The sequence below is a fragment of the Phacochoerus africanus genome, chromosome 1, assembly GCF_016906955.1.
Source record: "Phacochoerus africanus isolate WHEZ1 chromosome 1, ROS_Pafr_v1, whole genome shotgun sequence".
Lineage (NCBI taxonomy): Eukaryota > Metazoa > Chordata > Mammalia > Artiodactyla > Suidae > Phacochoerus > Phacochoerus africanus.
The window spans coordinates 172,509,302-172,523,477 of NC_062544.1; positions in this window are offsets into that span (position 1 = coordinate 172,509,302).

A 14,176-nucleotide genomic window follows, 5' to 3' on the forward strand; every position below is an offset into this window, starting at 1 on the left:
GAAGCATCCCATCCCACTCAGGCCACACAGGAGATGCTGTACAGGCTGCTCCTAATTACAGGGTCCTGGAAGGTGACAGTGATCAAGTGTCTGGGTGCTGCACAGAGTGTTTCATGGTGGCAGCAGCAGGGCTGTTGTGCTCCAGGGGTATGAGAAAAATAACAGGTGGTGTTCAGTTGCAGTGCCCTCCTCTGTGGTGACCTTAAGGTGATTGGGGCTGTAAGTGGTGCCTGATCCTGGCTCTAGTGGTGGTGGGCAACTCCCACCTCTGGAGTCAGAGATAACTGCTGTGGTTTGCCCCTCTTCTCCACTTGTAGACCATGCAAGAAGCACTCCATCCTGCTTAGCCCCCACAGGAGGTGCTGCACCAACTACTCCTTGTTGTAGGTTCCTAGGAAGTGACAGTGATCAAGCATGTGGGCACTGTGTATAGCGTTTGGCAATGGTAGCAGTAAAGTGGGTATGCTCTCAGTGGAGGAAGAGCAACAACATGTGGTATTCTGTCATGATGTCCTCATTTGTGGTGCCCTCTGAGGTGGTTGGGGTTGCAAGTGGTTCTTGTTCAGGGACCCCTGGAGGCAGTGGGCCATGCCCACCTCTTGAGTCAGAGGTTACTGTGGTGGTTTGCCCCTACCACCTGTAGATCATGCAAGAAGCACCCTGTCCCACTTAGCCCATGCATAAGATTCTGCACCAGCTGCTCGTTGTTGCAGGGTCTTGGGAAGAGACACTGATCAAGCCTCTGGGTGCTTCCCAGAATATTTGGCAGTGGCAGCAGAAGGACAGGTGTTTTCCCAGAGGAGTGAGAGCAACAATGGCTGGTGCTCAGTTGCAGTGCTCTCTCTCTCTTTTTTTTTTTTTTAATTTTTAATGACCCCTGAGGTGACGGGGGCTGCAGGTGTAACCCACTCACAGGCCCCTGGTGGTGGCAGGCCACGCTTCCCTCTGGCCTCTGAGATGACCACCATGGTCAGTCCCTGCCACCTATACATCATGCAAGAGGCACCACATCGCACTTAGAACCCCGCTGCCCTTAACTCACACAAGAGGTACCTAGCCTCCCATAGCCTGCACAAGAAGCGCCCGGTCTCCCATACCCCAAGCAAGTGGCTTCTCACCACCAGTAGCCTGCACCAGAGGCGACCAGCCCTCTGAGAGCCTGTGTGTGCATGTGTACAGGGAGATTCCTATGGCAGTCTGCCCCTCCTCCTCTTGCCCTCCCCACTAATGGCACCTCGCTTCTCCTCCAGGCCCAGACCTCCTCTTGAATTCCCTCTCCCATGGCGTTCCACTCACCAGCCTGTAGCACACTCCTCCCCCACCTGTGGCAAACAGCTCCTTACCCTCTCAGGCTGTCCCCACATAGCCAACCATACTCCTTTCCCTGGAACTGACCTCTGGAGCCTGAGTCTCAGCACCCAGCCCCCACCTAAATGTCTCAGGCTGTGGTGTCCAGGGTGTGATGCAGTGATCTGTGCAGCTCTCACTCTACTTTGACCTCCTCAGTCCTGCTGGTACGCTTATCTCAGTGACTTTGAGGTCCCTCCCTCTCAGCTAATCTCCCTGTTGGTTAGGTGGCTTCCCAGGAAATGGTTTCCTTTTCTCTTTCTCAGCTCTCTTTCAAGAAAGCTAGTCCCACACTGATACCTTTTCTCTCTCTTTTTCTTTTGTTCTACACAGTTATGTCAAGAGTTTCTTGCCCTTTTTGGAGGTTTAAATTCTTCTGCCAACATTCAATAGATGTCCTGTGCAAGTCATTTTACATGTAGATGTGTTTTTTTGATATGTTTGTGGGAGAAGGTGAGCATGACATCTTATTACTCTGCCATCTTGATCCTTCCCCCCCAGGTTTTTGGACTTTTGACCATAGTGATGGTGGGAAAAAAGGAGGACAGTATCCTTTTAGAATATCCAAGTGTTATGGGAAAAACATCTGAAAGAGGAAGAAAAATCTAAGGCTGAGATTAGAGAAGACTAGAGAAAACATTAAAAGATGGAGAAGGCACTAAAATTGTATCTTCATTGCACAATTCAGTGTCATTCCCATAAAGTCTATGAGAGTGAGGCCTTCTATAATTCTTGTATATAACCTGCATGGCTAGATGCAGTCAAGAGTAGAGAAGCCTGGTAAAAAAATGAAATTAGAACATTCTCTAACATCATATACAAAAATAAACTCAAAATGGACTAAAGACCTAAATGTAAGACCAGATATTATAAAACTTCTAGAGGAAAACATAGATATAACACATTTTGGTATAAATAACAGCAGTATTTTTTTGGATTTATCTCATAGAAAAATGGAAACAAAAGCAAAAATAAACAAATGGGTATACAGCAAAGTAATTCAATATCTTATAATATTTATAATGGAAAAGAATCTGATAAAGAATATATGTGTGTACATATATGCATAACTGAATTATTTTGCTGTATACCTGAAACATTGTAAATCAACTGTACTTTGATTAAAAAATTGTTATTAAAAAAAGAGTAGAGCAGCAAAATTTTGAGGGGCTCTTGTTATAAAAACTTCATTAAAAGCATTATAAAACACAATGGCCCCTTTGAGGCATGGTGATTTAACAATGAAGAGTTTGAAAAAAGAGTAGAGAAGATGTACTTAACATGTATAGTTACTGCCCAATCAGTGCACTTAAAAATTCTTCATAATGTTCAGCCACAACTCTTCCTGTTCAGGTTTAGGAACCATCTCTTTATTATCAAATTCATTCATTACTCTCAGATATGCTTTTTTGGGCTAAGGAGAAAAAGAATAATGCTCTTGTTTCTCATAATAGCATGATTTTTCCTAACCTTTTTGTATTCAGATAATAAAGATGTTCCTACCTCTTTAGTTCTTTAACACAATTTGTAAAATGCTGTTTGCATTTTTGTTCATGGGACAAAATCAACCATTGTGCCACTTGCAGATTTTTAGGCTATTAATTGTTTCAAAAGTTATTACTCTGCTTCTTTGACAATAACCACAGATGTGAATCTTACCCAAAGTATGCTGAAATATGAATGATAATTCATGTTCTTATCATGTTAAATTCATCATTCAGAAATTTATGGTATATATTTGAATAGCACATCTTCTATCTGTGTCTTCTCACAGAGAGAACTGTGAACTCTTTAGTCTATAACCTCTATATTCCTAGAGTGTGATTTCTTACATAATTGACTACACCTCTGCCTTTCGTACACCACCAGCAGCAAAGAAGATAGATGAGGGGCCCATGAGATTAAGTTAGAAGAGCAATCCCATTTTCACAAGGAATGTCCATCCTTCATGCAATATAGCTTAAGAGTGACTCAGAAGAATACAGTGTTACCGCATCAATCAGAGACAAGAGAGGACATCAGCAAGAAGGGTGCATTAGCATTGAAGAGTATGGGTTTCAAAAGCCCTTATAGGAGATAGATGCAGCTAGCTACCTCAGAGGACTGTCTGACACATGATACAGAGCCTATTGAGAGAATGGAGTCATCCTGGGTTCTAACAATGAGGGATACACATTGTAAAGGATTCTACCACTACTCCTCAGTACTGTAGACCCAGAGGCTGCACTGTAGTTGGAACATGAGTGAGAACTAACTGAAAGATCTATATACAGGGCTCAAGCCTAAAGGTTAGAAATGGACCATTGGAAGCTGTGAGTCCTGAACAAATCCCATATCTGACATTAAGTGAGAGTCATCCCAAATCAGCATGTCAGCACCATTCCAGTACACCAATCTTGAGGAATTTTCCCATCAGGATACCCACTCAACCTATAGGCAAAATTTGCAGAGTTCTTTAGAATATCTGAGTAGAAGGCCAAGGAATGTCCCAAAGGGAAGGAACAAGAAGCTATTCTACACTTGGAGCACCTAACCCAGACTGTATTGCAGGCCTTAGACCAGGCACATGGGCTATCAGGTCTAGGTTTAGGGAACCTCACCCAACTGGCACTGCCAATCATAGCTGGTCTCAAGCATAATGAAGGGATACTCAAAAAATATTTGAGGAAGGCCCTCAAAAGCATGGGACACCCTGAAGCATAGGTTATAGTGTAGCACACTACTTGCTCACATCTAACAGTGATTCTAATCAGTTGTATTGATTCAGAATATCTGTAGCCATGGGTGGGAATCTCGTTAGAATTGTTTTTGTACTGCAGTTAAAAGATAACAGCTACTAAGCATTTTGGATGTGCCAGATATTTTGTTAACAAACTTTAATGTACTCTCTCCTCAAATTCAGAATCTCATATGGGAGTTATTGTTACTGCCTCTATCACATATAGGAGGAAATTGACTTTAGGAAATTGAGTAAACAGAGTTCTTGTTGTGGCTCAGTGGGTTAAAGACCTGCCATTGTCTCTGTGAGGATACAGGTTTTATCCCTGGCCCTAAGCAGTGGGTTAAGGAATTAAGGGTCAGGCGTTGCCATGAGCCACAGCTTAGGTTGCAGATACAGCTCAGATCTGGTGTTGCCAAGGCTGTGGTGTAGGCCACAGCTTAAGTTCTGTTTGGATCTATAGCCAAGGAATTTCCGTATGCTACCGGTGCAGCCATATAAAGAAAAAAAAATCGAGTAACCTATAAAATGTCATAAAAATAATAATTTATGGAGTCAAGAATCAAATCTGAGTCTGTGGAACATCAAAACCTATGCTCTTGAGGGTGACTCTATAAACTTCCTATTCTCTGAGGTTGGGGGTAAAAGTCATAAGTAACCCTAACTGGCTTGACTCCAGTTATGTATCTTTCTTGAATCAACCCATCTGGTAACAAAGTGGGTTGTTTGATACAATCAGAACCACTTAGGGAAATGAGAGTAGACACAATCCCAACAAATCGCTCAACTGAGAACCTCACAGTGCTGTTAGAAAAAAAGGTGAAATATATAAAGAGAAATATTTTCTATATTCATAGTATTATGGAGAATCATCTTGTTTTGTGTTTTTGTTTTTTCTTATCCATGTGAGCAAGGAATAGGACTTTAATATAAAATGGAAACATACATAAAACAATTTTTCAAAGTCTCACTTAAAATCCAGATTTTAGATGTCCACTTTGGAAGTAAATCTTGTTTCGCTCATTTTAAATAGCATAGCATCTGGCCTTGATTAAGTAAGCCAGTTGTCTGGGGACAAAGTGGAGAGATAGGAAAACTTAGTAGTGAGGGAAAAGAAAAAAAAGATAGCCTATGGCAGTAATCCAAGACTCCTCCCATTCCCACTTGTTTCTCTTGCTCCAGATTTTGGCTTTTGTGGATTTAACTTTTTCAAGTGGTAAGTAGTGTTTATGCATCTGCTATAATCTCCTCCAAGGCTGTTTTATTATTTTTTTTTTGGATTAAATTTCCTTTCAATGCTCTAGACCCTCATCCCTGTAGTGACTGAGTCCATTACCACTGTACCCTTCTCTGGGCAGTATTCCTGAACTCGTCTATTAACTGAGAAAGAAGTATCAAGAAGCTCTCAAGCAGAACTTGTAGGTTTTCTAAAGCATTCCTCCTGCTCCCAACCATAACCACAGTTCTACACTTACCTGGTGATCAGGGTCAATTACCCCTGCCAAAGGACTTTTCTTCTTATTGCTTGGCACAAGATTCTGGAGAGTAAGTCCATGAAGCTTTTTAGACTGTTCATCTAGAAGTTGAACTCCCAGCAGGTGCCCTGAATCATCTTAAAATCTTGCAAATCCTGGGGCTTACATTGCTGCCACTCCAGTCTTGCTGTTCATTGCTATAATTGTACTCATCTCTATTCTCACACCTTGCCAGATGCCCTCTTTTGTTTCCAGTTTTTATCCCCATTGCAATTGATGAGCCCAGTTCTGTGAAAGCTTCTCTTACTCTCAACCTTGACTCAGAAAGGAGAGCCTCTGCTGAACTTAACGGATGCTGAGGTTCACCCATCAGCATGTTCCTGATAATGTGTGGAGTAGAGTCCTCTGTGGGGGTTTATAGCTTCATAAAGTATATCCACTCTAAAATGACTACTTATCTAGGCCTTTAAACTTCCTTCATCATCTATCATGGTGATTTTGGAATTGCCATCTTAATGTGAGCCATCACTTTTTCCATATTTCTAAAAGCCACCTGGATGTGTGTACCATCTCCCAATATCCTTTCTAGGGTATAAAACTATATTCCAAAAGCGTGTATGTTCCCAATTTAGTCTATCATAATACAGACCCATGAGTAATCTCTCAGCTCCTACTGATACAAAATGGCTAATTCCTGAAGTTCTTTCATCCTTTCCTTCCTTAGCTGATGCAGAATATCCATAGTCAGGTTATATTGGGACATAATCTTAGTTATTGGCTTAGTAGCCAGGAAGGGAGGCTGAAGAAAATCCTAAGGCAGGATGGGAAAAGGAAATGGAAGGCTGTTTTGGGGAAGGAAATGGGAGAGGCCCCTCAGACAACTTCAAGGGAGAGGTGAGCCACTTCTGAAGGCTTAGTGAGTCCAGAGGAATCTAGGAAATCAAGATTTTTAAATGCATCAATACAGACATGACCATTTAGGTTTCCATTCTTTCTCAAACAGAACTCTGAATGTCACATAGCAAACTACATTAACTGTAACTTGAACTATTTTTGGAGCTTGACTGCTCTGAGAATTAAGACCTGGGCATTTTCTGCTATCTCAGTACAGGATATATTAGCCTCTTTATGTATTGCCACAAAGACCAGTTTTCACACTTAGAATTTAATTGCTGATTAATCACTCAGCATTTTTTTATTTTTCCCAACTTGAACTGAGTTTAACAATAGCTATTTAACTCTAGTGCCCTCACATTTACTCCTTTTCTGTATCTATAGAACCATACCAGTTACTGTATCCTCAGTTGATCGAGCATCCTGGTTCACCAGTGGTGAACAATTGTATTGCTCACGTGTCCCAAGGGCTGTCTGTACTCTTTGAATAATCAGTAATGGAGTGCCTATTACCTTCTAGGCTGTTGGTGACCCACATCTAAAATCCCATTTGTTTCCTTGTACTACCTTAACATGGACCATCCCCTGTTATAAGATGAGTTTTCCAGGAAGCAGACACTGAGATGGATATTAGTATATAGCACATTAATTAAGGAGTACTCAGGATCAACACCTGTATAAGGGAGGGATGAAAGCAGGATTGGGCAGAGGGAGAATTTGAACTCTAGTGAAGTCCCACTGAAGGCCTTAACTGACTGCTTGCTCAACCCTCAAGCCAGCATGGCTCTTGAAAATCATCTTGAGTGGTAGTGAGGGGGGCCACGCATTTGTATCTCTGAATTAATGAGCCACTATATACAGGCTTTCCTGGAAGGAAATGTTGACCTGCGTGAGGATATTGTCTTTGGCTATGGAAATTCCAAGGAGGCTAGACCATAGGGTCCATCTTCTAGTAGCAGTCTCAGGTTTTGAGGGACTAAGTGCTTCATTCTTGAAGAGAAATTTTGATGACACATCACAGTGTGGACCTCAAAATCCAAATAAAAATGTAAATGAACATTGAATTAGATGCATAGTCTTTCCACTTATGTCCTGGGCTATTGACATTTGGGAATAGGTGATGTATCACTTCTTAGTCCTTGCAACAAGAAATTCTATAAATCTAGGTTTTAGCAAGGCTCTTCACGTCTTTTCTTAACTTCCTGTAATTGAGAAATACATAGTCCAATAAATTTTTGTCTCTGTGAAGCATTAGGAATAAAATAAATTTAGATTATAAAAGATACAATATTTTTGTCTCAGAAAAAATAACCATAGGAATATGCCCAACTGGCCATGTCTTTTTTTTTCCCTAAATAAGTAAATATCAATCAACACTGGGGAAATTTAGGGGAAAATTCATTCTATTTAAGTACTATAATATCTTCTATTTGTTATGATAACAAATTTTTTAAATTGATAAAAAAAAATTTAAATAGATTAACAATATAACTTTGGTCTACCATTTTTATAATTATGGCAAAAATATTTAAAAAATTAAAATACTATACAAATTCCTCTGTATTCTTTTGTATCTGCATTAAGTAGCCCCGTAATTATTGCTCCATGACCTCATGTATTTAAACCTCTGACTTTATAGTCAGTTCTTTAATAATTTAGGTGATAATTTAAAATAAATATTAACATTAAAAGGAAACAAAGAGATCATGTAATTAAAAAAAATATATAAAAAAGCCAAAAGCCTCTTATCTTTCAGATTAAAAAAACTGAGATCCATTTAGGCTCTATCTAAGCTACTGGAGTAAACAAGAACTTAGAGGCAGAGCTTGGATTTAGCAGGGAAAGCAGAGAGAGTGATAGATTTACCTCTGTATATACTAATTCCTTTTCAATATAATGTTTCATATGTTCTTTTCTGCTTATGTGCTAATATTGCTAAAAATTAAAAATGAACTTTTTGAGATAGTAAACTTTTTGGGCAATTGCTTAAATAAAAGAAACACAAGATTTAAAATTTAAAGGGATAGTAAAATTTTTAGTAACTTTGTAAAGATCCATATTTGATCATATTTAATGGCTGATGTAATAGAGTATGCCTAACAGTGATAATAACTTTAAAGAAGGGACTCATGCTTGTCCTAAAAGAGTTAATTTTTCTTCTTGCTCATGAATTCCTTGCCTTTTCCTTTTTATAATGCATAAGAAAATCTATTTCAGATGAAAATAGGGTCATGGAGCTCAGAAGACAACCTTCAAGGTATTCATACAACCATTTCAGGTAATAGCTGATATAACTTTGTTACATTTGTGAATTCCTTAATGGAAAAATTTTTAAGGAGTAAAAAAATTCTTATATCAATGGTAGAGTCACTCTCTATATCTAAAAAGTGAGATCCAAACATTTCAGATGTATATTTAACAAGAAATATTAAGTTTATAATATCCACAGAGGCACCAGTGTCTCTCAGAAGTAAACATTACTTAATTATTCAAGGGCTGTAAAATTTTGTTGAGGAGTACAGTGCAAAGAGCAAGTTAATAAACTATCTGATAATCACTACAAACGAATATTTTGCACCTGTTTTAACATCTAATCTCCAGAGTACATGGGAACAGCAGGAAACACTGTAACTGTCTTACAAGAGTCTCTTTCTATTCAGCCTCTACCATGATTTCTTCTCCCAGAACTACCCCACCCCACCCCCCCACCTGCCATTTTCCCACCCTGGCTTTCTCTGAATAGTTAGATCAGGTCCTGCTGGTTTTCTAAGGCCTTTTCTAAGTCTAATCAATTCCTTGGGTCTACTTCCTGTTTAGGCTTTATCTTTCACTTGCTCTTATTCAGTCTTCTTCACATTTCTTGGTGTCCTACCTATAATAATTTAGTCTCAACTACATTGTAAATTTTTTAAAAGTTTGTGACTATACTTTAGGCCTTTCTTGGATCTCTAATAAAACCTTTTACTGTTGCCTCACCTTCCCCCGCTCCACCCCCGTAAGATGAGAGAACATTTATATTTCCTTTTTGGTGATAACCTGTGTATTGCAAATTGAAGTCCTTCAAGTTCAAAGAAGAGGGTCCTTAGGAATAAATAACACCTAGGTCACTTACAAAACAAAAGCCTACAGGAAAGACAGCCAGTATTTCAAATTTTAATAAAAGGATATTGAGGATAAGGAATTAAAATTATTCTAGCAAAACGTATATTCCTATGATCATTTCATTTCACCTCAGGCTGTTTCATTCACCTTTAAATCCTAAAACTCTGGTTTCCTTTCAACTGGAATAATTTTCTCATATTATTTACACAGGGTATTTGTGCATCTACTCTAGAAGAAAAAGAAAATATATATTGAAAGACCTTTATCATTAAACCAGCTATGAAGATTTAATCTATTAAGAATGGCATTTTAGTGCTGTGAATGCTTTTTATCTTTGTGTGAATTACTCTTTGGAGTGCCAAGAGCAGACATCAAAAGGACCCGAAAACTCCCCAACAGTTTAATGGCCAAGCCTCTTTGGAATTTTCTGGTAATTAGTTGATAAAAGATATGTTCAGGGTCTGGAGTTGTGAGTGTCCCAATGATGGGAAACACCTTGTACTTTGTATGCCTACTTAGAAAATCCTCCCTCATATCCTAAAGTTTGCTATTCCACAGTCACAAGCAATCATCAATATCTTTATTATTATTTGTTTAGTTTGGTTCTTTCTGTCAAAATCCTCAAAGGGAATAATAAGTAGGGACCGGAAAGACTCATGTTCATAGGTTACCTAATCTGTATTGTCTCTTCTGAACATGTCAGACAAGGAAGGTTTTCCCGTAAGGGTCTATGTCTCTCCATGCATACCTTCTTTAGTGCACTTGCCTCATGTCTGTTGCTTGAAAAAACAAATCACTGGATTCCACTCCATTATTAAAAAATATCGTCAAGGTAGCTCCAGTGAACCAATTCCAATATTAGCTTTATTAACAATAGCTATAAACTGGAAATTGTCCTGGATCTAACATCAGGAGAATGAATTAACCAGCTATGGTAATGCTGCAGGAGCGGCCCTAGAAAAGGCAAAAAGACGCAAAAAAATAAATAAATAAAAATAACAAGCTATAGTATATTCATACAATGTGATACTACTTGGCAATTAAAAAGAATCTGTTGCTGACATATAAAAATATGGATGAATCTCAAAATCATTATGCTGAGTGAGTGCAGCCTTACCTAAAAGAGTACATACTACCTCATTACATATATATAAATTCTTGTCAAAACTAATCTGTAGCATAAATAAATCAGAACAATATTCCCCCCAGGAAATGGTGGTAAAAATTGACTGGAAAGGGATATCAGGAGTGCTGGTAATAAGGCAATACAAGTGTATTTATTGTCATAAATGAATAAATTTACACCTAAGATTTGCAAATTTTATGTATGTAAGTTTTTAATAAAAGGAAAATATAAATATTTATTTCTGGCTAACAATATGTGCTATAATATGTACAGGGAAGTGTGATATTTGCTTTGAAATGTATTGAAAGGATTTGTGGGGGAGTCCCTGGTGGCTCAGTGGTTTAAGGATCCAGTATTGCCACTGCAGTGGTTTGGGTTGCTGCTGTGGTGTGGGTTTGATCCCTAGACCAGGACCTTCCACATGATACAGGTGCCACCAAAAAAAAAAATAAATAAATAAGTAACATTTGTTGGATTGATGGATTTTAGAAGGATAGCTAGCTAGATGTTTATGTGATGGGTAACATAAAATGTTAATGGCAAGTATAAATCTAGGTACATAGGTTTTCACTGTAAAATAATTTCAACTTTGTGGTGTGTTTGAAATTTTTCACAATATAATGATGGAGGAAAGGGGAGCACCAGCTAATTATTCTTGGTAGTTTATTCCTAATAACTCTTGTTAAATGTCCTAGAATTTGAATGTACATACTCTTTTTTTTTGGCTCTCTCAGGAAAACAAGGACACTGGGTATAAAAATATAAGTCATTCTGTATTTTGCACATTTACATCTATTAAGAATAACTTCATTATGTGTTGAGTGAAAAATTCAAACATGCCTATTAAATCTAAATCAAATGGTCTATGAATTAAATCTAATTTTCCTGATGGTTTAAAATTTACTAAACAATATGACCTAGTGCTTAAATAGGTTTTAAGATTATTACAATTATAAGCCATTAAAAAAGTAGTCTAATATTGAAGATCTTGCACCATGTGGAGTCAGAATGAATCTCATGCATTTCCTCTAGAGGGTAGAATTAACATATTGGGAGAGGGGTTATAATCTCTTTAGTCACAATCTCCTTTAATCTGTTCAGTCTCATTAAAACTTCTCAAAAACTTTATGATGGACCTATTTCAATAGCTCTTAACATATCTTTTTGTTATTATTTGAAATGGAAAATTTGGTTATTTTAGAAAATTTGAAAAATATAGAGAAGAATATAAAAGAATGAAATTCATATTTTTCCAAGCAAAACCTTCAAGACACTTTTAAAACATTTTCTCTCTAAAAATATCTGTTTTTACATAGTGAAGCTTACTTTTGTGTTCAATTTTCTATCACTGATTTTTTCCTCTAAATGTTATAATCTGAATATTTTGAACATGATTATACTATTATTATTATTTATTATTATATTTCTTCAAATAACTGTACTGTCATCATTCCTCTAGAATTCACTTATTTATTCATTCAAAAAATTTACTGAGTGCTTTCATGTGCTAGAAATTATGCTAGGTGCTGAGAAAATATGGGCCAGTCAAATAGTGATGATTCTTGTCCTCATGGAATTTACAGCCTAACAGGAGTAATAGATATTTTTAAAAGATATACAAGTCAACAAATAAGTACAAATTGTGTAAGCACTGTAAAGGGGAAGAACTTTATAAAGTGTTTGAGTAACTATACTGGAAGCTTTAATTTTTTTTTTTTTTGTCTTTTCTAGGGCCACACCTGCGGCATATGGAGGTTCCCAGGCTAGGGGTTGAATCGGAGCTGTATCCACTGGCCTACGCCAGAGCCACAGCAATGCAGGATCCGAGCTGCATCTGCAACCTACACCACAGCTCACGGCAACGCCGGACCCTTAACCCCTTTGATTGAGGCCAGGGATCGAACCCGCAACCTCATGGTTCCTAGTCAGATTCGTTAACCACTGAGCCACTATGGGAACTCCAGCTTTAATATTTATTTGAGTTTTAGGGTACATTACAATGAATTCAGTACCCTCTGGATATCTCTATGTTTCTCTCTCTTATCTGTCAACAGGTATATAAACTGAGAAGTTGAAGATTTTTAGTTCATCATATTTACATTTCCATATAATGGTGAAAATAGTATCTTGAACACAGAACATTCAATGTATATGTACTTAGAAAATTACCTTCTAAAGCATTTGGTTTCCCCTTGGGGTCTTTTCTCTCTCTCTCTCCTTCTTTTTTGGTGGTGCCTGTTTTATTTATTTTTGTGCTCACCTTTATTTCTTTTATCACATAGACTCAAATCTGAGTGCAACATATAAAGATAAACATAAAAGAAGACAACATAGGAAACCTGATAGATATTGCTGAAGCCTCATTTCTTATACTTGATTTACACATTTTATTTTTCTCTATTTAATTTTTTTGTCTTTTTAGGGCTGTACCTGTGGCATATGGAGGTTCCCAGGCTAGGGGGTCTAATCAGAGCTGTTGCTGCCAGCCTACACCACAGCCACAGCAATGCGGGATCCGACCCACATCTGCAACCTACACCACGGCTCAGGGCAATGCCAGATCCATAATCCACTGAGTGAGGCCAGGGATCAAACCCGCAACCTCATGGTTCCTAGTTGAGTTCGTTTCCACTGCGCCACGATGGGAACTCCTCTATTTAATAATTTTTTAAGTTGTAGCAAAATTGGCTTTTGCTAGTGAGAGCACCATGATCAATGATCTCATTGTTTTCTTTCAATGTATCTATAAATGGTGTTTTAATTATGTCTTAAATAATAAGTATTCTGCAAAACTCTTTAATTACAACAGGAAGTCAAACTTGTGAGAAATCAGGGTCCCATACTTTCTGACATGCACCATGTTTTGTATTTTCCTTTACTTTAGAGGATAATACACACATTCCTCAATAGCAATAAGGTTTTCAAGGGCATTCAGGGAATTTGTAAGGTAAAGAAACAGTAATAAGCAGATGACAAATATGACTGTCTTCATAATGAATTGTCACTGTTTGATCTATGTGGGTGCTGTAGGGCAATTCCAAAGATGTGATCTTTGAGAATAAAATTGGAGTTATATTTACAATGGTCTCCTCTTAAGTCTTTCTCTTCTCCAAAAACAGTGTTTCAATTAGAATGATTTTCGTGGCCTTAAAGGTAAGTCATGGTACAAAATTATGTTGGGTAAGCGAGAAATATTAAAAACATCTTTCAACAATGTTGATTCACAAAGTTATTAAAGATTTTATTTCTTTAGTAACCCTCTGACATATAAGGCAGTTTGATTTATTGACATAATTTTTAAGCATATGAGAAAAGTCCTAAAAATAAAGGAATGTCTAAATTTATTTCTCAATGTAGTTTGATATTGTAACTTCAATAATACATTGAAAGATCTTAGAAAAGTTTGTAGTTTAGTGACATATTAAAATCCCAATTTATCCATATCACAGGGGAATGAATCCTATCAGATATAAACCCTTCAAACAAAAAGACTGCTTCAAATTGATTTGTATT